The sequence below is a fragment of the Mixophyes fleayi genome, chromosome 11 (genome assembly GCF_038048845.1).
Source record: "Mixophyes fleayi isolate aMixFle1 chromosome 11, aMixFle1.hap1, whole genome shotgun sequence".
NCBI classification, from domain to species: Eukaryota; Metazoa; Chordata; class Amphibia; order Anura; family Limnodynastidae; genus Mixophyes; species Mixophyes fleayi.
The window spans coordinates 21,416,122-21,442,687 of record NC_134412.1 but is presented as its reverse complement, the minus strand read 5'-3'; the positions used below and the strand labels follow the sequence as shown (position 1 = coordinate 21,442,687).

Here is a 26,566-nt window from a genome sequence, read left to right as displayed (position 1 = left end):
GTTCTAATACAACGGGTTCTAATTGCAGAGTTCTAATACAACGGGTTCTAATTGTAATGTTCTAATACAAGGGGTTCTATCTGCAGAATTCTAATACAAGGGGTTCTAATGGCTGAGTTCTAATATAAGGGCTTCTAACTGTAGAGTTCTAATACAAGGGGTTCTAATGGTAGAGTTCTAATACAAGGGGTTCTAATGATAGAGTTCTAATACAAGGGGTTCTAAAGGTAGAGTTCTAATACAAGGGGTTCTAAAGGTAGAGTTCTAATACAAGGGGTTCTAAAGGTAGAGTTCTAATACAAGGGGGTTTTAAAGGTAGAGTTCTAATACAAGGGGTTCTAATGGTAGAGTTCTAATACAAGGGGTTCTAAAGGTAGTGTATTAATACAAGGGGTTCTAAACGGTCAAAATCTAATACAAGGGGTTCTAATTGCAGAGTTCTAATAGAAGGTTTTCTAATTGCAGAGTTCTAATACAAGGTGTTCTAATTGTAATGTTCTAATACAAGGGGTTCTATCTGCAGAATTCTAATACAAGGGGTTCTAATGGTAATGTTCTAATACAATGGGTTCTAATTGCAGAGTTCTAATAGAAGGGGTTCTAATGGTAGAATTCTAATACAAGGAGTTCTAATCGTAGAGTTCTAATACAGGGGTGAACAGAATAATGCAGAGTTCAGGGACCAGGTATTGAAATAAAGAAGCAGGAGAAGATGTACAGCAATTGGCACCAAGAGAAATGACGCCCAAACCATAGTTGCCAGCTGTATTTTAGGACCATTAAATGCCTGGCTCCTGGGATTGGTCCAGCCTTGTTCAAAATAAGTATTTTTACAGAAAAACACACAAGGAAACAATGAAAACTAAAGTAGTCTTATTCAGCCTCAGACACAGAACTAAGCTGGGTACACACTAATGATTTTTCACATGATTATTGTGCCAATCACACAACAAACCGCTGTTAGGTCCCATATTGTATTGATTTATTTGATTTTACGGACTAAGACGATGTCGGGCAAATCCGGACGCGCGTCTGCTCTCACGACCAGATCTCCACAGAGATTACAGAGTCACCATCTTTTCAGCCGATGGTTATGACAGATGAAGATCACAGACCTGAAGGTAAGTCGTGTAGGTGTGTACACATGAATCGCCATGCTCATCGGGACTTTCAGTCCTTGGTAAAATCATTAACGATAACGCATCGGGAGAAACTTTCTGCCGTGTGTACCCAGCTTTATATTAAGTGCAATTTATTGTGGATAGAAGTCGCCCAGAAAACCGCCGCACATGAACCTTTGTAGACGTGCAAATGAGCAGTCGAACTGTACTAGTATTTCATAAAACCCACCATACGAGTGTGATCCCAAACCTTCCACAGGACCAGACCCTTTTTCCCACCTTCTAAATAAATCCCACTGATGTGATGCTACAAACGTAGTCTGTGGATGTAAAGGATAAGATAGAAAGTACAATTGATTTAACCGGAGCTTCAGATGAACGTGCTCAGAATGATAAAGTTATCAGCCTAGGATCACATGGAGACAAGAAACAGAGGAACCGGCCAACAGAAAAGAGAGACAGAAAAAAAAAAAAAAACCCTTTCCTCTACACAACTGCTGACACCTACAAGCAGTTATGGTTGTGGAACAATGGCACTATGACATGACTGACTACAGTCACTTCCTAAGCTCACACAGCATTTCCTGTGTTCTGTACAATCCCCTGCCCTCTCAGCTGCCTGGACTAACCTTCTGTATAGGGAGGGGTCGCTGGGAACCACGGTATCTGCTCTGTGCCAGTGCCGCTCTGGCTCTCCGTCAGTAGAAACTTGGGGAGAGGATAAGCATTTCCATTCTGATGTGGATTATAGGATTACTAGCTGTGCAAGCTCGGGCTGTAATATATGTTCCAGTCATCTCTATAAATCCAAGTTTCCAATTTCCAGGCCTTTACCTGAATGTCATCTGCGCTAACAAGATTTACAGAGCGGAACCAATAACGTCCGGGGCTATTAAGAAGCGCCACCGTTTGCAGACCATACTTGATATATTGGATATTTACACTAGGGGTTCTTAATTTTTCAGCCCAGGACCCACATTAAATCAAGGAGGCAGCTTCGGGACTTATTGCTCCTCTTGTAATAATGTATATAATGCATATGTTAAATGGACATGTGGGTTGCAGTGATGGCTGTGCTATAGACCAGCTCTCTGCCCCATCCCCTACATAATCATCTTTTTTGGAAACAGAAAACAGTTACAAATTAGGGAGGGTAGTAGGAAGTTGCAAGGCGGTGCCGAGGAGTGTCGGCACACTTAGTCCATTGCACTGAAACATAACTGTTAGGACACAAACAACTTGCAAAACAAATATGAAATATTAATCATAGGGAAACCGAGGGGGGGTTCCTAGTGCTTGGAAAACCCCCTCCAAGCCTGGGGCACTGTATAATTGAGGTGGCTGGACCCTGCTCCCGCTTCACACAGCTCTGCTTGAAAAGGGAGAGCTGCGTGCACCTAACAGTAGTGCACGCAGCATTGCCCATGTATATTATAGGGATAGGAAGAGTTGGAGAGCAGCCAAGCACTGTCTAATATTATAGCCACGCCCCCATGCATGCTGGTCACGCCCACTGGTGGCGTGGTGTGGAAACCCTCCTCTACAAATCCTGCGTTTGCCCCTGTTAATGATTACATGGAGGTGTTCAATAGTTCTGCAAAAATAACATCATGGAAACCCACCCTAAACTAAACACATGAAGTTCCTTTTTTAAGTCCTGACCCACAGATTGAGAGTTTTCAGTTAGGGCAAAATACAATATCCGCAATACAGAAAGACCTGAAAACCAGAGAAGCCCCTCCCCCTAATAACTGCGGGAGGTCAGTGATAATGCACACAGACAGAATCACAGAGCGGTTCTTCCATTATTCAGTGCGTCACAGTAAACATTTTACTGAGGGAATTAGTAGGAACAGCGTGGGGAAAGTAATGGGAAATTGACAGGAATGTTTGTAAGTTTCAGTCATGGTTCTCCAATGACAGAAAAATTCCTTATCCAAAAATGCCCCATATGCTAAACATTTCTGATCATAGATCCCATATACCTGTACATACCGTGGCATTGTAAAAAATATCCAGTAATTAGAAGTAATAAGACTAGTTCTGCACTAAATTTTTACTCCAGACAGTACTATCAGTATGAAAAAGGATACAATCTTAAATGTGTTGCTTCCACTCATAAGCTCTATGCCTACTTCAGCACAAAACTCTTTTTTTTTCCCTGCAGCCGGACAGGATGAATGATGGCTCTTCATTGGCTTATGTGTTACTGTGCAGTCAGGAGGGGCTCTAGCGTCTGACCTACAACTCCCTATCATATCAGTTTGAGAAGGCTGTCCATATTCTATTGTAGGACTTTTTTTTTTTTACTAATATTCACCCCTGGATTCATAGTTATAAAATACATGTGACTATGTAAATAATTAAAGAACACTGCAACAATAGATCAACAAATAAATTCCTGTCTGAAACAATTGGGAGATGGCAGAGGAAAATGACCACAAAAACTGAAGTGTGCAAAACTTCAGCAAAATATCAAATAGGAGAGCTTGAATAAAGCTAAAATATTTCAATTTCTCTAAAGTACTATCTACATAGTTCCATTACTGAAAGATGACACCTTTAGTTGTCAATAGTGGATGGTATCATCATTGGTGGGCCTCAGTTTGGTGGTACCTGGATCGGACCATGCCAATGATTCTCTCAGGGTTCAAGACTGCAATTTGTTGCTTCTGCGAGCGTAGAATAAAAGTTTTCTCTCAAGTTTATTTGTACCGGCTACAGAATTGAATGGAATGCCTTGAAATATCTTAACGAGCTGCGAAACTAACAGGGAATACCAGTAATTAGTCTATGTAATAGATGGACTCTATCCTTATCACGGTTATCCGTCAAAAAAAAGTCCATAGACAGGACAGGAAAAACTCCCAGAGGAAAGAAATTGCCCTGGTGGAAAAGTGCTGCAAGAACGGAGAAAGAAAAATGATCTTTAATGAGTTTCCGGAACATTCTTAGATTAAATAGGTGGGAGTCAGGATAATTTCTCGGAAATTCCCCAACACTTACTCCTTCACGCTTGACATGTGCAAGGAAATCTAGAGGGAACCCAGCCATGGGGTACTGTAATCTGCAACAGGACAATGTGCTTTAAATCTGTATCATGTTAGACTTGTAAGGACAGCACTGTGGCTCAGTGGTTAGCACTTCTGCTTCACGGCAATGGGGTCATGAGTTCGATTCCAGACCATGGCCTTATCTGTGAGCAGTTTGTATGTTCTCCCCGTGTTTGCGTGGGTTTCCTCCGGGTGCTCCGGTTTCCTCCCACACTCCAAAAACATACTGGTAGGTTAATTGGCTGCTATCAAAAACTGACCCTAGTCTCTGTCTGTGTGCGAGTGTGTCTATATTAGGGAATTTAGACTGTAAGCTCCAATGGGGAAGGGACTTATGTGAATGAGTTCTCAGTACAGCGCTGCGGAATTAGTGGCGCTATATAAATAAATGACGATGATGAAGCCAATATAAGCTGGTGAATTGTAAGACAAAAGTGCGGAGAGCTACAATTTTGTTGCGGTTCCTTTAAAATAAGCAATATTAAAAAGAAAGCAAAAAAAAATGTCAGGGAAAAAAATAAAATAATTTATATGTTTTTGCTGGTTTGTCATCTTCATTTCCGCGTGATATATGAGGTTCCAGAGCAGGTATTCATCTACCCAACAAAGAGGACATGATAAAACTAGACGAGTCTTTATTGTGTTGTTACCAACAGCCTATAAATCTGGCTAGAATGGTTTTTATGGCAGTGTATAGCCCAATTCTTTATTTATTTGTTTGTTTGTAGATAAGTATCTCCAAGCGAAAGTACTGTTTATCTTGAAAATCTATTACAGTTTTTTATGGGTGAAATGAAGTCACCCCATTTGGAGGTAGGGGAGGGATGTGAACGGGAAGCTGATTGAACTATATAAATGGAATGTTGTCAGTACCGGCGGAACAGGGTGTGTGGCCCATATGGAGCCTGGAAGTGAGGGGGGGCCCGTTGAGACCCCCCCCCCCCCATGTCCCTCATATAGATCCTACAATCTAATTTTCTACCACAGACACACAAAGACGCATTGGGAGCCAATTAGTCTACAGAGCACCTGAAGCAAGCACAGGGGAGAATATTTTGTGGGCGGAAACAACTTTAACGAGAGTGCAGCATATTCATTCACTAGGAACTGTGACATCCCTGAGGCATTTCATATGACTGAACTGATAGTTTGTAGTGTCAATAGTCTCTAGTGAAGAGGCTTGTCAATATTGTCAATATTGGCTCAGAAAACAAAATGGCCGCCTCCACTGTGGAGATACAAGTGCATTTCATGGTTTGCAGAACTCATAACTGCATGCAAATGAGAAGCTCTTCAGTGATGGGTGTACTGGCAATGGAAGGAGATTATTCAGGTTGTTTGGGGAAGGGTGTACGCGGAGAGGGGGCATGGCTTAGTGAATCACATCATTTTGGCCTTGCACCAGTGACATAATGACTGAGAATCGCGTCATGGCGGCTCTGACCCTAGTGAAGTGTACAGATACAGATGCGGGAGGATGCACTACGCTCCCGGGAGTCCAGGAGACCCACCTGGAATTCAGAAGTCTCCCAGACATTCCGTGAGAGTTGGCAAGTACGAGTTATCTTCCAACCACACTAACAGGCCCTAATAAAACTGGGAGCAATATGGGTGCTTGACCCAAGGGCCAGTGGGCTGGATGTGATTGAATTTGCCCATCTATCTATGTGAAAAAATCGGGCAAGAATCTCCAACTCCTTGTAATGTCACAACACTTATAGACGGCTTGCACTTATAGTGCCAGCGGCATGTGATGTGAGACAGACTTTCAGACAAATATGACATCATTTAGTCAGCAACCTAAAATTAGATATCTACTGCTACACATAACTATTCTGACATCACAGGTTAAGATGGCAAAACATATCGATTTATTTTTAGGTTTAGACCCTTATAAGCATTGAATTCTCCCTGCTTCCCATTTATATTGCGAGCAAAACACCCGCCAGAAACACTTTTTTTTTTTAGTTTCTTGGAATACTTAGCGATACAATATGATGCAACTAAACATTCTTTTGCTATTTTAAGCAGGCTACAGTGTTTTGCATCAAATGTTTGTACACCATAGGGCATTGTAAGTGATATTATTAGAACAGCCTGACTTGTTCTCTGCATGGAGCCGCCTAAACAGACCGAGTTAATGGAACCCAGATGTGAGTTCAGCTGGAATAAATGCCAGAGAATTATACTGGATCCCCGCGGCCAGGCGTTCGTAGGGAAGGGGGGGGGTGATCAATCCTTCTGTTCTGGCTTTCAAGGCTAGATGGTGTTTACTCTGTACAACTAGGACCCCTCTGTTTTATCTTAAAATCCTGCATTTTTACAACCTTTATATTGTTATTATTGTATATGAGAATACTGACAATACATTTCTGCCCAGTTCACATCACATACAGTACGTTGGTTGACAGTTTGCACCTGAAAAACTTTTTAAGCCTAGCTGACCCATCAGTCGGTAAACGGTTAATGGTGTGGTGCCAAAAACAGTTGCTTCCCCAATTGTCAACAACTTATGGCTCCAAGTGAGCGCAGCGTTCATAGTCAGACACAGGCACAATTTTTTTTTTTTTTTGGCACAATCCTTCCTCTGAGAGAAGATGATCTCATATTTTCCAGCAACAATCAGCAAGGAAGACGGTGAGGATCCACGAATCTGCCACTGATCTCCGCTAGGGATGGGTTCCTCAGCTAGGAGATAGTTGGGAGACGATAGGGAGGGGGAGGGGGGGTTACAAACTGGTATTTCACCCTTAGAGATGTTGCCAATGACATAAAACTAGAGATGTTCACTGACCCCCATGTTTTGGTTTGGGATCTGGATAACTTAATGTTTTGGTTTTGGCAAAACCGCCCTTGTGTGCTTTGGTTTTGGATCCCTTTTTTTTCTCTAAAATCCCTATTTTGTTTTCTAAAATCACATAATTTGGCTCTTTTTTTGTTCCTACATTATTATTAACCTCAATAACATTAATTTCCAGTCAATTTTTGTCAAGTGACAAGAACACTGCTACCCCTCCTGTTTCTGTGTGAGCAATGGCACTGAGCAATGTCACTGGAGACTGGAGAGTGACAAGAACACTGCTACCCCTGTTTCTGTGTGAGCAATGGCACTGAGCAATGTCACTGGAGACTGGAGAGTGACAAGAACACTGCTACCCCTGTTTCTGTGTGAGCAATGGCGCTGGATCTCCTGGGGAGGGAGGTATTTATGGAATCCAAAACCCGCGAGATCCGACAACACAACAATGATGTTTTGCCTACATTCAGATCTGTGGACGCAAGAAAGTACCGAGCCGGCTCACGAGCCTACTCGGCTCCCTCAAGTTTGGGTGGGCTCGGTTTTCAGAAAACCGAGCCCGAGCATCTCTAAATAAAACCATACTTGATAACTCTCCTGGATTGGCCGGGAGACTCTCGGATTCCGGGTAGGTCTCCCGGACTCCCGGGAGAGTATGGCAGCCTCCCACATCACTTCCTAGTGAAGTGAGCAGAATTAAATCCAAAATGCCGTGATTCTCAGGGAAACACGGCATTTGGCCCCTCCCCACTGTAAAATGTCAATATGACTAGGCCAAAATGACAATATTTGCCTAGCCCCCCCCCCCACGTGCACACACATATGGACACCTCCCCAAGGCAGCTCCTGGACGCCAGCTTCAGGAAGTCGGCAAGTACGTATAAGACCCGGTACGTTGATAGTTAATGTGGTGTGAGTGTCTCTTACAATTCAGCTATGTTACAAATCAAAGATTATGTACAACTCACTTAAACCCCATCTCTAGTCTTCCCTGTTTGTGAAATAGAGAGTAGGTCATCAGTGTGTGGACTAATGATAAACTAAATATCGGACTGATAGCCTGATATTTTATTCATCCTTTGTCGGTACAATTTATGCTTTTAAACCATATTCTTACATAAAATAATTGATTTATATATTGTTTTAGGCCATTTAGGGCTACATTTACTAAACTGCGGGTTTGAAAAAGTGGAGATGTTGCCTATAGCAACCAATCAGATTCTAGCTTTGGTTTATTTAGTACATGCTACAAAATGACAGCTAGAATCTGATTGGTTGCTATAGGCAACATCTCCACTTTTTTAAACCCGCAGTTTAGTAAATATACCCCTTAGTCTATTTTCATACAGTGCAACACTGTAATAACACTATATTCAAATTTATTATGATTGAACAACTCTCTATTTTGTAAACAGGGAAAACTAGAGATGGGTTTTCAATAAGTGTGTTCTACATTATCTTTGATTTATAACATAGTACCATTGTAAGGGACACTTAGCACATTATCTATCTGTCAGGAGTGATTTAACTTCAGGATATTTCTGTCCGGGGCATTCTGGGCTGGGGGGCAGGGGAGCCCTACCCTGATTGCTGTGTGTCTAAAGCATGACAACTATAGAAAGACATGTTTGTCTATGGCCCCAACGTTAGGCTTAAACTTAGCACCGTTACAAAGATAAAAAAAAATCTGGAAGGGGGAATATATGGACAATGACACTTTGTAGCCTGTATTTAAAAATGATGGGATTGGCCCTGAGTTATATGGGTAAAAAAAAAAAAATCTTTAAAAAGGTGCACATAAAAATAGTGTATTTATACTCATATGCTGAGTGGACGCATCTGATGTTACTTCTGGCAATAGTTTTCTCATTGCAATGTACCCAGTCGGCCAATAGGTCCTTTACTAAAGGAAGAGGGTCTGCAGGAAGACGTCATAGCTCAGATACTAAGGGTAAGTGCTCGATGAGAGCGAAGGTGGAAAAAATGGCTCGCCCTGAAGTTTAATAAACTACATTAGGTCTGTAGGTGAGTTAGCTCATACTGTAGGGAATAGATGAATTTTCTCCATGCTACGGACAATAGGGAGGTGGTTCGGAAGAAGCTGTTAAAGGAAAGTTTTTTAGTGTGTACGGTTGGCTCTCTCCTCGCTCACTAGGTACCACATTAGGACAAGCCTGGTCAGATTACATCATGTTTTGGCATGCGCTCCTCTCACTTGGAAATGAGGTATCTTGGCATAGGCAAACCGAGGAGGGGGGGTTTCTAGTGGCTAGAAACCCCCCTCCATGCCTGGGGTACTGTATAATTGAGGTGGCTGGACCCTGCCCCCGTTGCACACGGCTCTGCTTGAAAAGGGAGAGCTGTGTGCACCTAACAGTAGTGCACGCAGCATTGCCCATGTATATTATGGGGATAGGAAGAGTTGGATAGCAGCCAGTCTAAAATTATAGCTACGCCCCCATGCATGCTGGTCACGCCCACTGGCAACATGGTGTGGAAACCCCCCTCTACAAATCCTGCGTTTGCCCCTGCTTGGGTGAGTTTGGAGTCTGTAAGAATAAGTTGCATGGGCATCCGTAGGCTCCATGGAACTTGGGTATTTCTGCAGATCAGGCTGTACTTAGTTGGATAGAGAGATATAGATAAGGTTGACGTTGACCCCGAGACTGCCAGTATCCGCAGGTATGCCCAACATCCTTGTGAGCTGCGGCTTCATGTTGCGGCAAATGACTGAGGTTATGTGCATTTCCCGGGGCTCGTCCTTTACACTTGTAGAGATGAGGTCTTTTATATTCAGCTTCTAGACAGCTGCATAATCATTTGCTCCGAGGTGCATAAACAATGTATAGTCCTGAGTCTTCCTGTTTTCCATCTCCTTCTCTTCTCTTTAGAGCAAAGAGCTACACGATATCTGTCAAGACTGCAAAGCCCTTGGCATTAGGTTGAAATTCTCTTTTCCTATAATAATATACATGGGCTGAGTGAGAACTGGCAATTACCTGCACACAGGTACCAGAAAAATGCATGATAAAATTTATATTTTTCAGAGCAGTTTATTATACGGTGTTGTGTTTTATTGTGCTTTGTCAAATACGATGTATTTTACAGACTCCAATTTTTTACATCTTGATGCTTTTTTTACATGTAATCAGCATGTTAAAATGGATTGAAAACAATATAATTCGTTTTTAGATATGTCCCATAGACCCAATGCTTGAAAAAATGCACAAAGGACATAAGGAAAAAATGTAATAATATAGTCATAAGATTACATAGTCTGCTTTTTGGTGTGAGGAGGGGGTCTAATAGAGCAAAAATTGTAACACCTAGGGGTATATTTACTAAACTGCGGGTTTGGAAAAGTGGAGATGTTGCCTATAGCAACCAATCAGATTCTAGCTGTCATTTTGCAGAATGTACTAAATAAATGATAACTAGAATCTGATTGGTTGCTATAGGCAACATCTCCACTTTTTCAAACCCGTAGTTTAGTAAATATAACCCATAGACTTGCAATAGATCCACACACACACTCATGTCCGTAAGACGTACCTAAGTTTTGTGTGTCTCACTCACAATACACCCCCGTGTCAGCCACTGTCACATTCAATCTGAAACGTGTGATGTCCTCAAATTTTTAACTGCGCACGTGCGGGGATCACGCATTTTAGTTGTGTTGAGCGGGACCCCATTCCATTCAATTAATGGAGTGCTGTCAAGTGGATTAAATTAATTGGAGTCCTGGTGTATGCATCAAAAACACATCAAAAGTGCAATTTATTGGTGAACAGAAAAGCAGCCCTGTCCTTTGCTGATAAAGAGAATCGTTGCAATCACTCTCCAGCTGATTCACCCAATAAAGAAAGTTTAGATCCAGTGAGGTCATGCCCATAGCCGAAGCAAGCTCTGGTGGAGCCTTAGGTGGCCCCACCTCACTTGGAAGCTGCTGCCCCCCTCATTCGGAAGAGGTTCCCCCCCTACTGCTCCTTAACCCCAAGCTTCTTGCTTCTACTTTAAGCTTACCCGCATTCTCTGTCCTATAATGGGTCTCTGATGAAATCTACCCCCCACAAAGAACAGAATGTTTCGGAGTTGGCATAACCCTATGTCGACATCTAAGTTCAAATTTCCAGCCCCAATCATTATCACGCTAGGATTATTGCATTGCGGCTCAATGTCGGAGACAGAGGTGGGTCAATATGGTTCTCCGCTTCCAGCTTTCACTAATTTGGCTCCCTCCTTTGTGGGGACCCAACTTCATCAAAGGACCCCTACAGCACTAAGGATAGGAGTTCCACTGGAGAAACGATAGCAATTAAGTTAAGTGGGGAGCAAGAAGGGCGGTAGTTGGCTTTTTTAAAAGTTTCCACCAAAAAGATGGAACTATCCTTTAAGCCACTGGTCTAACAAGATGTTCATTCAAATGACATTTAATAAACATTACCAACAGACATGGGAAAAATACTAACTAGCAGTTAGCCCAGGGAGAACACAAGGCAGTATGAGTGTGATAGGGCTTAATCACCTTTAGAATCAACCCTTGCTCCAGGAAGTCGACATCCACACTGATGCTTTTTGGGGGGCTTGCATAGGCAAACCGAGAGGGGGTTTCCTAGTGCCTGGAAACCCCCTCCAAGCCTGGGGCACTGTATAATTTAGGTGGCTGGACCCTGCCCCCACTTCACACGGCTCTGCTTGCACCTAACAGTAGTGCACGCAGCATTACCCATGTATATTATGGGGATAGGAAGAGTTGGAGAGCAGCCAAGCACGGTCTGAAATTATAGTCACGCCCCCATGCATGCTGGTCACGCCCACTGGTGGCATGGGTCGGAAATCCTCCTCTACCAATCCTGCATTTACCCCTGGCTTGTAACACGCAGAGGCATAAAAAAGCTAAATGTGCCTCATTTTTATCTCGCTTCTTCAAACTCCAACACTTCACGACTGCTCAAAAAAAAAAAAAAAGCATCAATGTGGACATAGTCTTAAATTAACAATGGGAAACAGATGAAAGTCTCTCGTCTAAAAGGTGATCCAGTGTCAATATCCAGCAATGGAACTCCAGGAGAGTCCATCCATCGCCTATGCACACAGTGGAGAGAGCCATTTTGTGGGAGGAGCCTGTCGACAGCCACGGTTATTCCCAGAGCTTAACGCACCGTGTCAGTCACAGTACTGAGATAACACGCACAATCTGCCCTTCTAGAAAATGTCAGAGGTTAAAAAGTAAATGGGAAAAAAAAAGAGCAGATTGCATGAGACATTTGGTTCTCATCTGCCATCAAATTCTCCATCTCTCTGTTAACTGTATTTGTGAACAGTTTTATGTATGGGGATGCGCACACTTGCTGAAAGCAGACTTAAGCAAGGTAATATAGAATAAAGTGGGGGGTGGAGGGGGTTTTGGACAGGCATCACCAAACACCTCTATTAGTGAATCCCTGGAGCTTAGCAGACTGCAGGAAACCTGTGCCGATCGGAGGTGAAGCAGACACAATACACGCAGCCCAGGGCGCACGCGGCTCCATGCAGACTGGCCAAGGGAGTCGCTGATGGCTACATGTGTGTGCAATAAAAACTGAAAAAGTTGATTCATGTGAAATCCAGATGTGAGTTTAATATTCCCACCTCGGGGGGCCCCTGGCGTGCAGCAGGCCGCTAGGCTCATGTACTACACAACCAGTAAATAGCTTAGGGTCTCCAGTAATCCTGGTGTCGGAATTACACGTTTAATTTCGCTTTTTTTTAATCCCGTCCCACAAATGTAGAATTAATTGTAGTTTTAGTCATTCAAACAGGTCTGACAGCGTCTCATGCACCAGGGAGAGTGCGCTGGACAACTGGGACGGTTTCGTAGCTGCCAATATTTAAATATCATTTACAATGACCACAGTTTGCTGCTAGACAGTGGCACGTAAGCGTGTTATATGCGGTACTACCTGGGCCAGTGATGGGCATACCTGATGCACTTCAGGGGCCGCATGTGGGGCCCTCAAACCACGCCTCACACTTAATGTCCGTAATAAATTAAAACAAATCTTAATCAAAGAAATAGACACCTACCTGGAATAATCAACAGGCATTTTAAACAATAGCTATAACATACTTGCCAACTCTCCCGGAATGTCCGGGAGACTCCCGAAATTCGGGTAGGTCTCCCGGACTCCCGGGAGAGCAGGCAAGTATCCCGTATACGGCAACTTCCTCCTCAAAATGACGCGATTCGCGGTGAATGGCGCCATTTTGGCTCCGCCCCCGTGACAAAAACTGCATTTTGTCGTGGGGGCGGGGGCCAAAAAGACGCGATTCGCCTCGCCCTCCAACCACGCCCCACTGCCTGGGATCTCCCGGAATTAAGTTTCCAAAGGGTGGCAAGTATGTGCTATAAGCTTTAAGAGACAGATCTGATAATAGAGCAGGTAGGAGCTGGGGGCCACATGTGGAGGTTCAGAGGGCTGCATGTGGCCCTAGGGCCATCTGTTGCTCACACTGATCTAGGCACATTTTGGTGCAGTTTAGCTTCCATCATGATGTGTTCTTTAATAATAATTAATTAATTATTATAATTATTATTATAACAGTGTAATGACATTTTTTGTACTATAAACATTTTCCCTTCAATAAATATTAACTTAGGAAGCCCAGAGAAGCAGATTAGATAATCATTTTGTAACACAGAAGATGAATTGCCCTGTGTATTTCCGGAGCACTGAACAACAGATATATATATATATATATATATATATATATATATATATATATATATATATATATATATATATATATATATATATATATATTTTCAAGGTCAAATATTTCCAGAGACATTATTTAAAAATGACATTTCCAGTCAAAAAGGTTCAAAGTTCAAACAGTCGTCAGCGGGAAGTATGACAGGTGCCAGGAAATCTAGTCAGGTGACTATCAGTGGTCTCCGCCCATTAACGACAATTGAAAATTACTTGGTGAATGCAGTACTCTTTGGGGACTGATTCAATTGCCATGAAGTAAGACAGTGGTTCCCAAACTTTTGCAGTTCGCGGCACCCTTAGAGTCTCCATAATTTTTTTCAAGGCACCCCTCCAAAATAATTACTGAGCAGTCCCGTTTTATAAGTAGTTAGGTCAAAAAAAACGTAATAAGTATTTAGGTCAGGACAGAAATACTTATTTAGTTGTATGCAAAAATAATACACATAAATCCAAGGGAAAATAATATTTTTACATATTTTTTAATTATATTTCTGTCAAAGAACAATTTATAGCTAACTCACACTGTGCCCTCCTTCATCTCCACACACTCTGTGCCCTCCTTCATATCCACACACTCTGCCGCCCCTGCATCCACACACTCTGCCGCCCCTGCATCCACTCATCCTGCCGCCCCTGCATCCACACACTCTGCCGCCCCTGCATCCACTCATCCTGCCGCCCCTGCATGCACACACTCATCCTGCCGCCCCTGCATGCACACACTCTGCTGCCCCTGCATCCACACACTCTGCTGCCCCTGCATCCACACACTCTGCTGCCCCTGCATCCACACACTCTGCTGCCCCTGCATCCACACACTCTGCTGCCCCTGCATCCACACACTCATCCTGCCGCCCCTGCATCCACACACTCTGCCGCCCCTGCATGCACACACTCATCCTGCTGCCCCTGCATCCACACACTCTGCTGCACCTGCATGCACACACTCATCCTGCCGCCCCTGCATGCACACACTCTGCTGCCCCATGCATGCACACACTCTGCTGCCCCTGCATGCACACACTCTGCTGCCCCTGCATCCACACACTCTGCTGCCCCTGCATGCACACACTCTGCCGCCCCTGCATGCACACACTCTGCCGCCCCTGCATCCACACACTCTGCCGCCCCTGCATGCACACACTCATCCTGCCGCCCCTGCATGCACACACTCATCCTGCCGCCTCTGCATGCACACACTCTGCCGCCCCTGCATCCACACTCTGCCGCCCCTGCATCCACACACTCTGCTGCCCCTGCATCCACACACTCTGCTGCCCCTGCATCCACACACTCATCCTGCCGCCCCTGCATCCACACACTCTGCTGCCCCTGCATCCACACACTCTGCTGCCCCTGCATCCACACACTCTGCTGCCCCTGCATCCACACACTCTGCTGCCCCTGCATCCACACTCATCCTGCCGCCCCTGCATCCACACACTCTGCCGCCCCTGCATCCACACACTCTGCCGCCCCTGCATCCACACACTCTGCCGCCCCTGCATCCACACACTCTGCCGCCCCTGCATCCACTCACTCTGCCGCCCCTGCATCCACACACTCTGCCGCCCCTGCATCCACACACTCTGCCGCCCCTGCATCCACACACTCTGCCGCCCCTGAATCCACTCACTCTGCCGCCCCTGCATCCACACACTCTGCCGCCCCTGCATCCACACACTCTGCCGCCCCTGCATCCACACACTCTGCCGCCCCTGCATCCCGGGGGCCAGGAAGAGAAAAAAAAAAAACACGTACCAATCCGGCGGAGCCCGGGACCCAGCATCCTCCTCTCTCCTGCCGCTTGTCACTGAATGTCGGGCATGATGACGTCACGCCCGACATTCAGTGAGAAGCGAGGAGGGAGGAGGATGCTGGGTCCCTGCCTCCGCCGGATTGGTAAGTTTTTTTCTCTTCCTGGCCGCGGCACCCCTGTGACAGCGCCGCGGCCCCCCTGGGAGCCGCAGCGCACACTTTGGGAACCGCTGAATAAGGGATTCCCCCACCAGACCACACCCCAGGGCTTCCTTATAGAAAAAAGACTGTTTTGAGTGGAGATCTCCTTAAGAACCTGGCACTGCCTCCGTTATTTAGGGAGAATTGGCAGCTATGTGGTTTACACAGTAATGTTTGTGTAGTGCATAATATTATTGTTTTCACTGTTAAATGGCTTAAACACCTGCATAGCGAAGACCGAATAACAAAAATGTTTTCAAGTCTTATGAGCAACTTCCAGGACCCTTGTTTGGGTGGTAAAGCGATGTTGGCCTGTGAACTGCAGTGTAATATAGTTTCACCTATGTATGAATATATATACGGGGTAGGTATAGGGTTCCGTGATAGACAACCTTAAAATATGCAAAGAGACCATATGAATTATATGTGTATACTGCTCTGGATATAAGCTCTCTGTGTGGGTCACTGTTACCGAACCCCTGTTTTCTGGATTCCATGTTGGAAGCTGGATTAGAGGGACTTTATGGGGTATATTTACTAAACTGCAGGTTTGCAGAAGTGGAGATGTTGCCTATAGCAACCAATCAGATTCTAGCTGTCATTCTGTAAAATGCACTAAATAAATGAAAGCTAGAATCTGATTGGTTGCTATAGGCAACACCTCCACTTTTTCAAACCCGCAGTTTAATAAATATACCGCTATGTATTACTAAACAGACATGAAGAACGCAGAGAGGTCGTGGGGAAAACACTTAACACTAATGGTAAGTACACAACACAATCCTGAGACACGGAGACGGCCAGATGTGAGCAGGAACAGCCTGTCTTATAGAAAACACATGCTGCAAATACAATACTGCTTAAAAATGGAGTACAAGGTCCATGTGAGATGTGTCACAAAGCCCTGTAGTGCCAAAGGGGCCGGTAATAATTACAACTATTCGAAAGACTACAAAGTACTACTAAATATGGGCATCCTTTTTATTTTTTTCTGAAAATCCAAGCACAGTAAGTCATAATAAAAATCTAACCTTCTGGTCATCAATAGAATTTCATGTTTAATAGGCTGTGGCATAAATCATTAAATTATTATTATTTTTTCTTTTTAAATGTTACGTTTCTTCTAAAAATATACATATACCTGCTATCATGGTGGGTGGGACTTAACAGGCAAAGATTTGGTGTGTGCAATGATTAGCCCACTTGGAAGGTCCTCTCATCCTGGTAGATCTTGAACAAATGGTATCATCTGTTCCAACAGGGAAGACCCCAGGGTGGGGGACACTTCCTCTGAACCCTCAGCTCCAATTCTCATCAACGCTTCCTATTCCAAGTTCCCCGTTTCTCTGCAGTTATTTCCACACATGAGAAGCCCCCCGACTGCTACTATTCCGCGGGCAGGATTTTGCTTCGTGGCTTCTACATTCCCTCTCAGGGCTAGATTTACTAAACTGCGGGTTTGGAAAAGTTGGGATGTTGCCTATAGCAACCAATCAGATTCTAGTTATCATTTACTTAGTACATTCTACAAAATGATAGCTAGATTCTGATTGGTTGCTATAGGCAACATCTCCACTTTTCCAAACCCGCAGTTTAGTAAATATACCCCTAAGTCTCTATAGACCCCACTGTGTGAATAGGGATGCCAACTTATGTCAAATGATCCAATCAATGAGGAACACATATCAATTACAGATATTTGGGCTGGCTAACTGGGTTCAGCCAAGAGGATTACCTCAAATGTCCATCTAGCCATTCACCATTAATCACAGAGTCACAAAATCTGTATAGAATCCTATATGTCTATGCGTATTACTGATTTCTATAGGAAACAGAGGTACCAGCTTATGTTTAATTTGTAAGCCAATGATTTGATATTATTATTAGCAGTGGTGGAAGTGGGGTGTATACTTTGATATGTCATACCGCCACTTCTCCTACTTCATGGTAAAACTATCACATTACAATTCAATTACATTGTCCACACCGCCACTGCTAAATTTCCACTTCAATCTTTGATTATAAGGCAATTAAGTAATTTGCATACAAACACATAACATGTATAGACACTTTCCTTGCATCTATTTACAGCTGTAAAAGGGAACTGTAACTAACATTTTGCAGAAGCAAGCGGTAAATTCCCCACAGGCATATACAGAACCAACTTACAAACATTTTGTCGTGGCGCCAACTATATGGTCATGACCATGAAAGATGACATTACATTATACTTGTCTACTCTCCCGGAACTTCCGGGAGGCCTCCCGGACTCCCAGAAGAGTAGGCAAGCCTCCCAGATCCTAAAAAATGCAGATATTCAGGGCATTGAATGCCTCTAATTATAGCTACTAAACCAGACACAGCATACCACCCTGCTCTATACCACAGGTATATTATCTGCATTAATAATAAGTGTTAGATACATGTCACACAACCCCCAAATCAGGAGAGGAGAACATGAGAGTCACGAGAAGTGGGCGTGCCACATTCAATGCCCCTCCCCCTTCCTGGCAGGTGCAGAAGTCACCATCTTTAAAATGCCTTCCTTGCTACTACATGATTTTTGGCCAATGTTTTAAGTTGGCGTTAGAAAGAGCAAGCACTATATGAGGGAAATAGCTGTTCTTTGCACACAGCAAGCTACACTTGTATGTTTTACTATACGACAAGTTTTTTCCTATACCTAGGACATACTTAACTACTTTTGCGAAGTTCTTTCCGGGAGAGGGGCGTGACTGGAGGGTGGGAGTGGCAGGGCGCGGCCAATCGCGGCACTTTGGCTCCGCCCCCACGACGCAAATGATGTTTTGTAGCGGGGGCGGGACCAAAATGACGATATTCACCGCGAATCGCATCATTTTGGGAAGACAGTAGCAGGATGCAGGAAACTTGCCAGCTCTCCCGGGAGTCCGTGAGACTGAACCGAATTTCGGGAGTCTCCCGGACATTCCGAGAGAGTTGATAAGTATGACCTAGGATGGTGACATGTAGCCCTCTGTGCCTCTTTCACCTGGTTAGCAGCATGGGGTCACACACCACTTTTCCCACAAACAAATCCCCTCACGATTGCCCATTCTGCATGCCAAATATAATATTATTATTATTATTATTATCTTACTTACTTATTATTACTTTTACTTTTGTAATATTTGATATTTTGAGCATGATTATAAAAAAAGCTTCAGAAACATACCAATCTACACTAGTTAGATTTTATAGTAAACTTCATGAATAATTTAAAGGCAAGAAGGAAATGGCAAAACAAACCGATGTATAAGACAGATTAGAGCCCCAAGTATACGGGCACAGGGGTGACAGGATGCAACATGAAGTTTGGAGGGTAGATTGTGTACAGAGCAGGCAGGATAAATACGATGATGTCATTATCTCCCAGCCAGTGCACCAAGGCAGCCACAGGACATGCACGGAATAGCTATTACTAATGACCTCTCTCTCTCTCTCTCTCTCTCTCTCTCTCTCTCTCTCTCCTCCTCTGTCTGTATTTCCAGCTGAGTGACAGCTTTATTGGTTAATAGCTTAGTCACTGGTTATGTGGTTAGCTTGTAAATTTAGCTGCACCAACACCCATAAAAAAAACTGATCTTCCAACTTAGTTGGAAACAGAACGGTTTTTCGCTCAACCAAAACACTGCTGGGTTTAACAGTGCTGTAACTCACCCCTCTCCCGCTGTTAAATTACACCCCCTATTATCCTCTTCCAGACTTTAGGATGTGTAGTTTGACAACAGGCACTAAGTGCATAATCTGTGCGCTGAAGCAAAGTGACAAGGAGAGGGGTCTTTTGTGGAAGAGCACGGTGGCTCAGTGGTTAGCGCTTCTGCCTGACAGCGCTGGAGTTTGTATGTTCACGTGCGTTTCTTCCCACACTCCAAAAAGAACATACGAGTAGGTTAATTTGCTGCTGACAAAATGAACAATAGTGTCTGCGTGTGTGTGTTAGGGAATTTAGACTGTAAGCTTCCATGGGGCAGGGACTGATGTAAGGGCAGCATGGTGGCTCAGTGGTTAGCACTTCTGCCTCACACTGCTGGGGTCATGAGTTCAATTCCCACCGATGGCCTTATTTGTGTGGAGTTTGTATGTTCTGCCCGTGTTTGCGTGGGTTTCCTCCAGGTGCTCCGGTTTCCTCCCACACTCCAAAAACATACTAGTAGGTTAATTGGCTGCTTTCAAAATTGACCCTAGTCTCTCTATCTCTCTGTGTATGTGTTAGGGAATTTAGACTGTAAGCTCCAATGGGGCAGGGACTAATGTGAGTGAGTTCACTGTACAGCGCTGTGGAATTGGTGGTGCTATATAAATAAATGGTGATGATGACTGTGGAAAAGGCCCTCCCAACAACGCCACTTATATCCAACCATAACGCACACTCCTGCTCTACTTCTTCCACTGGGTGGTCCACTATCCCCCTTGCCCCACCATACACCTAGATCAGTAAACTCAACTCCAATCTCCACCACAGCCAAGATCTCCAGCATCCATTCTGCCCTCTTTACACATTGCTGTCATCTTCACCTGTCTCCACCCTAAGAATTTCCCCTCATTATATGGTCACTGACCCCTCTGATACATTTACTGTATTACTTATTGTAGGGATACCTATATACATAATATCCTCTAGATTGTAAGCTCTCACGACCAGGGCCCTCTCTACCCTTAAGCTAAGTACACACTACAGAATTTCCACCAACTTTTTATGCCGATCGATTTTACATGCGATCGATGTTCCGATCGCTCGGTCCATGGACTACATACACACTAGCCTTGTTTAGGACGATAAAGGGAAGAGCGGACGTCCCGTTAGCGACTTTTTACAGCCATGTTGTCGTGAGCAATGACTGTAATTTCGTACACACTGAAGCAACAACGGTCGGATCGGTCGGAAATTTACACACACTACACAATGGAAAGGAAATTGGAACGGTAATATTGAACGGTACGACCAACCAAATGAGGCGACAATCGTCCATTTGGGCAGAGTTTCGGCCATCGTGTCACTGCACACACTGATCCGAATTTCGCACGAGCGGTCGTATGTCGGCTGATTGAGCCGATTATTGGACAAAAACCCTGTAGTGTGTACCCAGCTTAAGTCTCACATCTGCATCTCCTTCTTCAGCCTCGTTACAACTTACAAATAAACAATGATTATGATACGGAATAGATCATCAACATTTTGATTCAAATATATAAAAATGTGGATTTACTTATAATTTTGTGGATTCAATAACTTTCAGTTTTATATCCAGTTTCATAAATCTTCATTTTCACCCTGTCCATCGAAATCGAGGCTCTTAATCTATCATGCCACTTAGACCGATTCTCATGATCTCCCTTCTGCAAACCAATTATCAAATGAACTGTATTTTAATATAATTATTTATTAAAATTCCCTCTCCAATGCATTTTTTTTACAGTGATATACTTACGACAACAGTAATGACCGGTTTGTTCGCTACTTATTAAAAGCTGAAGCATGGTCTGTAAATCTGATTTACGAATGCAATATAGGTCCGATACTAAAAGGTTCAGAACCCCGGCTCTGCATGAATTGAGCCTGATCTATAACCAGATACGCTGTTGCCCTTTCATGAGTGATAGGATCAAATTGAACTGTTTCTCCACGCTCCGTGCATCCCAACTTCTCCACAGAAAATGCCACATAGATGACATTCATATAATGAAAAATGTCATTCAGCACGAAGACTCTCAAGAAACTGAGGGGCACAAAAATTGGTACAGCATTGCTTTGGCTGTGATGAAGGGTAACATTTTAAGGGGTATATTTACTAAACTGCGGGTTTGGAAAAGAGGAGATGTTGCCTATAGCAACCAATCAGATTCTAGCTATCACTTATTTAGTACATTCTACAAAATGACAGCTAGAATCTGATTGGTTGCTATAGGCAACATCTACACTTTTTCAAACCCGCAGTTCAGTAAATTTACCCCTAAGTCATTTAAAAATGAGCTTTTTGTATGATCAGACTGGCAGAAATGATGGCACGGTGGCTAAGTGGTTAGCACTTCTGCCTCACAGCACTGGGGTCATGAGTTAAATTCCTGACCATGGCCTTATCTGTGAGGAGTTTGTATGTTCTCCCCATGTTTGCGTGGGTTTCCTCTGGGTGCTCCGGTTTCCTCCCACACTCCAAAAACATACTAGTAGGTAAGTTGGCTGCTAACAAATTGACCCTAGTCTGTCTGTGTGTGTGTGTGTGTGTGTTAGGGAATTTAGACTGTAAGCTCCAATGGGGCAGGGAGTGATGTGAGTGAGTTCTCTGTGCAGCGCTGCGGAATTAGTGGCGCTATATAAATAAATGGTAATAATAATAATAATAATAATAATAAAGTAAGACGTGTGTCCCTATTGATCATCTGCTGCAATAAAGCAATTGTGTAAGTGCTGCAACAGTGCTCCTTAGCATCCTAGCACTCAAGGCAGTTGCCTTATTGCTTCGGCACAGTTAAATATTATCCGTACCCACCAGTGGACCAGAAGCCAGGTGATCAATTAAAGTGTCGGAATAGTTGACTGTCTTTGCCAACAACTTTCTTTTGAGAAAAGCCACATGTCAACTTCTGATTTCTGCTCTCGGTGTTCCTTACACATTAAAAATAATGGTACTAACAAGAGTAGAAATCATTTTAAAGGAATCCGAGTGTTAGAGTAAGCAGACTTTTCATTTCACAAAATATATTTCATGACCAGTTCCATTTAAATAACACGCCGTGGGGATCAGATGACACAAGCTAACAGCTAGTGGTGTTGCCAAGTTGAGGAATGTCCATATTAAATCCTTCACAAAGATCTCAGTGAGATTTTTTTTTTTTTAACGTTTGCTGCATTCTTGACGGAATTACCATAACGTACGTACAGATCCAATCACAAACAAAGCATTTGCTGAACTGTTATAAGTCAACATAACACATTGGTGATAAACAGAGCCCTAACTTAGAATTCTAGCGTCTGGGGCGAGAAAGACAAATGCCGCCCCCCTAGCCCTCAATTTTAACCAAATTAACCGAAAATATTCCTAAATTTCGCCCCCTTCAGCATTGCGCCCTGGGTGGTCACCCCTGTCGCACAGCCCTATTTACGGCCCTGGTGATCAACGCCCAATGCCAAGATTCGGAGAGATGGTCAACTAGCGTACAATTAGTATCAGTAAGGAAGCAGTCTACACCCTGCCAGACCCTTGTACCCACTGACCATTTTAACTCCTGCCAACCTCCAATTGCCAAAACTGTTTAGCCAAAATCCAAGCTGAACGTCTGATTCTGGCCAATAAAAATACAATCTTCAAAAGGTCCAAAAAACGCACAGAATACGCACGAAACAATCAACCTTCACAAAGAAAGTCAGGAAACAAATACGTCACCTAACTCACTTCCAGCTTCACAAATTCCACATTTAGAAAACATCTATGGAGCTGCCATCAGTAACCTTTTGTGCTTTATTTCTGCCTTCACATTCCCCCATGAGCACTGAATTTAATAATAGTCATTAAAAATGAACTCGGACTATACCTGTTGGTAAAAACTTTTACTGCTTCTACCGGACTGTACACACCAGGCAACAAATCAGTGGTTTTAAGAACCGAAAGTAAGGAATCTGTGGCTCTCCATAAGTTATGGAACACCAGCCAGTATGCTTAGACTTGTAGTTCCACAACAACTGGAGAGCCAGGCGTAGAGCTGTAAAAACCCTTAACTACACAACTCATACACACTCATATTAAATAAATAGCCATTTTGCTTTTAAATAATAATGTGCTAGACATCAGTAAATTAATTAATGACAAGGATTATGGCAGATTAGACTATGGGTCAAAGAGTTGCATTCTCTGTACATTGTTTTCAAAACATCTTTCTGCACAATAGAGTAGTTTATTACTAATATAGCCCCTAGTTGATTGACAAGCCATGCAGATACTTCTAACTGGAAACATTTTTGCATTTTATTTTATATTAACAGAGGACACGACATACTCAGCCTGGGGATATATGCTACAACTTCTTCAATGGACCCTGCAATCTGAATACTGGAAGATGAAGTCTGAATACTTCACATAGGATAACACTTACCTCTGTGTGGATTTGTAGAGTGAGACAGGAGCACACACACACAACAAAGGACAGCAGAGGGGCTACAAGAGACCACTGATGATGTGAGGTTATGTCTGCTCCTCTGTGTTTCTCCAGAGCACCATGAACTATGCAGTAATCCCCTTACAGTCTGTGTTGCTCCCTCCTGTCAGCTCAGCAAAGTGTCAGAGAGTGCAGTGGTAATGTTAAAAAAAAAAGGAAGCGGGGGGGGGTCGTGAAACTGGTCATGTGACTGGGAATCAGGAGTAGGTGAGGGTCTTGCAGGAGGAAATAGGAGGGGATTTCCACTCTTTGCAAACACTGCAAGGGGTAATGCAGACAATATGTGTGGGAGAGGCTATTTTTAATGCTGGTGAAAAGTAAAAAAAAAAATTGTTTTCCCAAACTTTTCTACATCACCCTGAAAGAATTTCTCTTAAGCTGTTTGCAATAACAAACTTTTATTTATTTTTATTATATACCCTACTTGGATCAGGTTCAATCCTCCCCAAGTATTTTAATGTTGGACTCCCAGTGCAGGGTCCCTGGAGTTTTTGTCTTTTAAAAGTTTTTTTTTTATAACTGTGCTACAATATCATTTTTGGACGCCTTTCAGACCAGTGTGGTAGAAACTTTTTCCTGTACCATGAATGCATGGAGGCTATTCTTGGAAATGTACGTTTGTTTGCTGGCTGTGGACATCTGTTTTTAACTCGTTTACACTTAATAATACCAATGCAGTTAGAAAATAATCTTTCAAGGGAGTGTTACAAAAATAAAGAAATATGAACAGTTTTTTTAAAAGTGCATTTTATTAATAGCAATAGAGGAAATAGTAATATTAAACTGCGGCTGGATTCTCCTCCCCCACATGTTGTGGAAATGTTTTAGCGTGATGAAAGTGTCCACTGTAAAATATATATATATATATATATATATATATATATATATATACATACACACACATACACTGTGCAGGGAGGGGAGGGTGGACCCAGTCAAAGTGTGATGTTCCGATATCCACCACTCTTATTGCTATCTTAAAGTGAATTTGTAAAAGTTTTTATGCACTTATTTTTGGAGACTGTCTTGAAACACTGAAAGATTATTTTCTAACTGAATTAATAAGTGTAAAGAAGTATATGTATATATATATATATATATATATATATATGTATACATGTGTGTGTATGCATATATATATATATATATATATATATATATATATATATATATATAAATATATATAAGAGCTCAGTGACTTCAAGAGTGGTACTGTGATAGGATGTCACCTTTGCAATAAGGCGGTTCGTGAAATTTCATCCCTGCCGGATATTCCACAGTCAACTGTTAGTGATGTTATTAGAAAGTGGAAATGTTTACGAACAACAGCAACTCAGCCACAAAGCAAAAGACCACGTAAAATCAACAACTGCTAAGGCGCATGGTGCGTAAAAGTCACCAACGTTCTGCTGATTCCATAGCTGCAGAGTTCCGAATTTCCACTGGCATCAATGTAAGCCCAAAACTGTGCTAGTGGAGGATGAATAATGGTTGGGGGCTGTTTTTCAGGGTTTGGGCTAGTCCCCTTATCTCCAGTGAAAGGCAATCTTAACGCTTCAGCATACCAAGTCATGTTGGACAATGCTATGCTTCCAACTTTGTGGCAACAGTTTGGGGAAGGCCCTTTTCTATTCCAACAGGACTGTGTCCAGTGCACAAAGCAAGGACTACAAAGACATGGTTTGATGAGTTCGGTGAGGAAGAACTTGACTGGCCCGTACAGAGCCCTGACCTCAACACCATAAAACACCTTTGGGTTGAACTGGAACGGAGATTACGAGCCAGGCCTTCTCGTCCAACATCAGTGCCTGACCTCATAAATGCTCTACAGAATGAATGGGCACAAATTCCCACAGAAACACTCCAACATCTTGTGGAAAGCCTTCCAAGAAGAGTGGAAGCTGTTATCGCTACAATAGGGCGACCAACTCCATATTAAAGTATATGTATTTGAATACAATGTCATTACAGTCCCTGTTGGTGCATATATATATATATATATATATATATATATATGATTTGCACAAATATGATCTAGAGTGGTAGTGTGAAGATTAACCCAACGCGTTTCGTTCTCTTTACTGCATAGAACTTCCCCAGGAGGGGATCACTCCTGATAGAAGCATGATGTACTGAAACAAAGGTTGGGCAGGACATGATCCATCTCCCATCTGTCCTGTGTGGAGTACTGTAGCTATACAGTACCCAGAAGTCTCAGTGGTTCCAGATGCCAGAGATGGAGCCTGGTGGTGGCAGCGATTATCCTCCTTCAACTGGGGGCACCACATTGGCTGGTTGGACTAAGTGGTGCTAGTAGGAAAAGTCAGTGACAACAAGTTGCTGACAGCCAGTGAAACCCCATAAAGCAAGGTGGGTCAGGGTGGCAGAGGGAGCCTATCCTAACTTTCTGTAATTGCCCTTTCCTGGACTGGAATGGGTAATCTCCCCTCTGCCAGGTGAAGGAACAGGAAATAATCATAAAAGGATTATCCTCTACACATACCTCCAAGTCTAAACTGCCCCGAGCTGAATTATGTTGGGTAGGTCAACCCTCTGCCCACCTCCACGGTCCAGTACTGGAAAGAAAAATTACCGTAAGTTCCTCTTTCCTTCACATGGCGGTGGGCACAAAAATCTGTATTACTTAGAGCAGGATGACTGAAGGAATCTTAAGTCAACATTGTCTTGACGAGCTGCATCTACATCCAA

General features: G+C 43.2%; 1 protein-coding gene across 1 annotated transcript in view; it reads right to left on the bottom strand.

Moving 5' to 3' along the window:
* The window catches only part of LOC142107381 (tetraspanin-4-like), a 61,912-nt gene extending 37,810 nt beyond the window's left edge, over positions 1 to 24,102 (bottom strand). Inside the window, exon 1 of the mRNA XM_075190793.1 lies at positions 23,795 to 24,102. The gene's annotated coding sequence lies outside the window, so the exon portion shown is untranslated. The remainder of the gene's footprint in view (positions 1 to 23,794) is intronic.
* Positions 24,103 to 26,566: the final 2,464 nt, after the last annotated feature.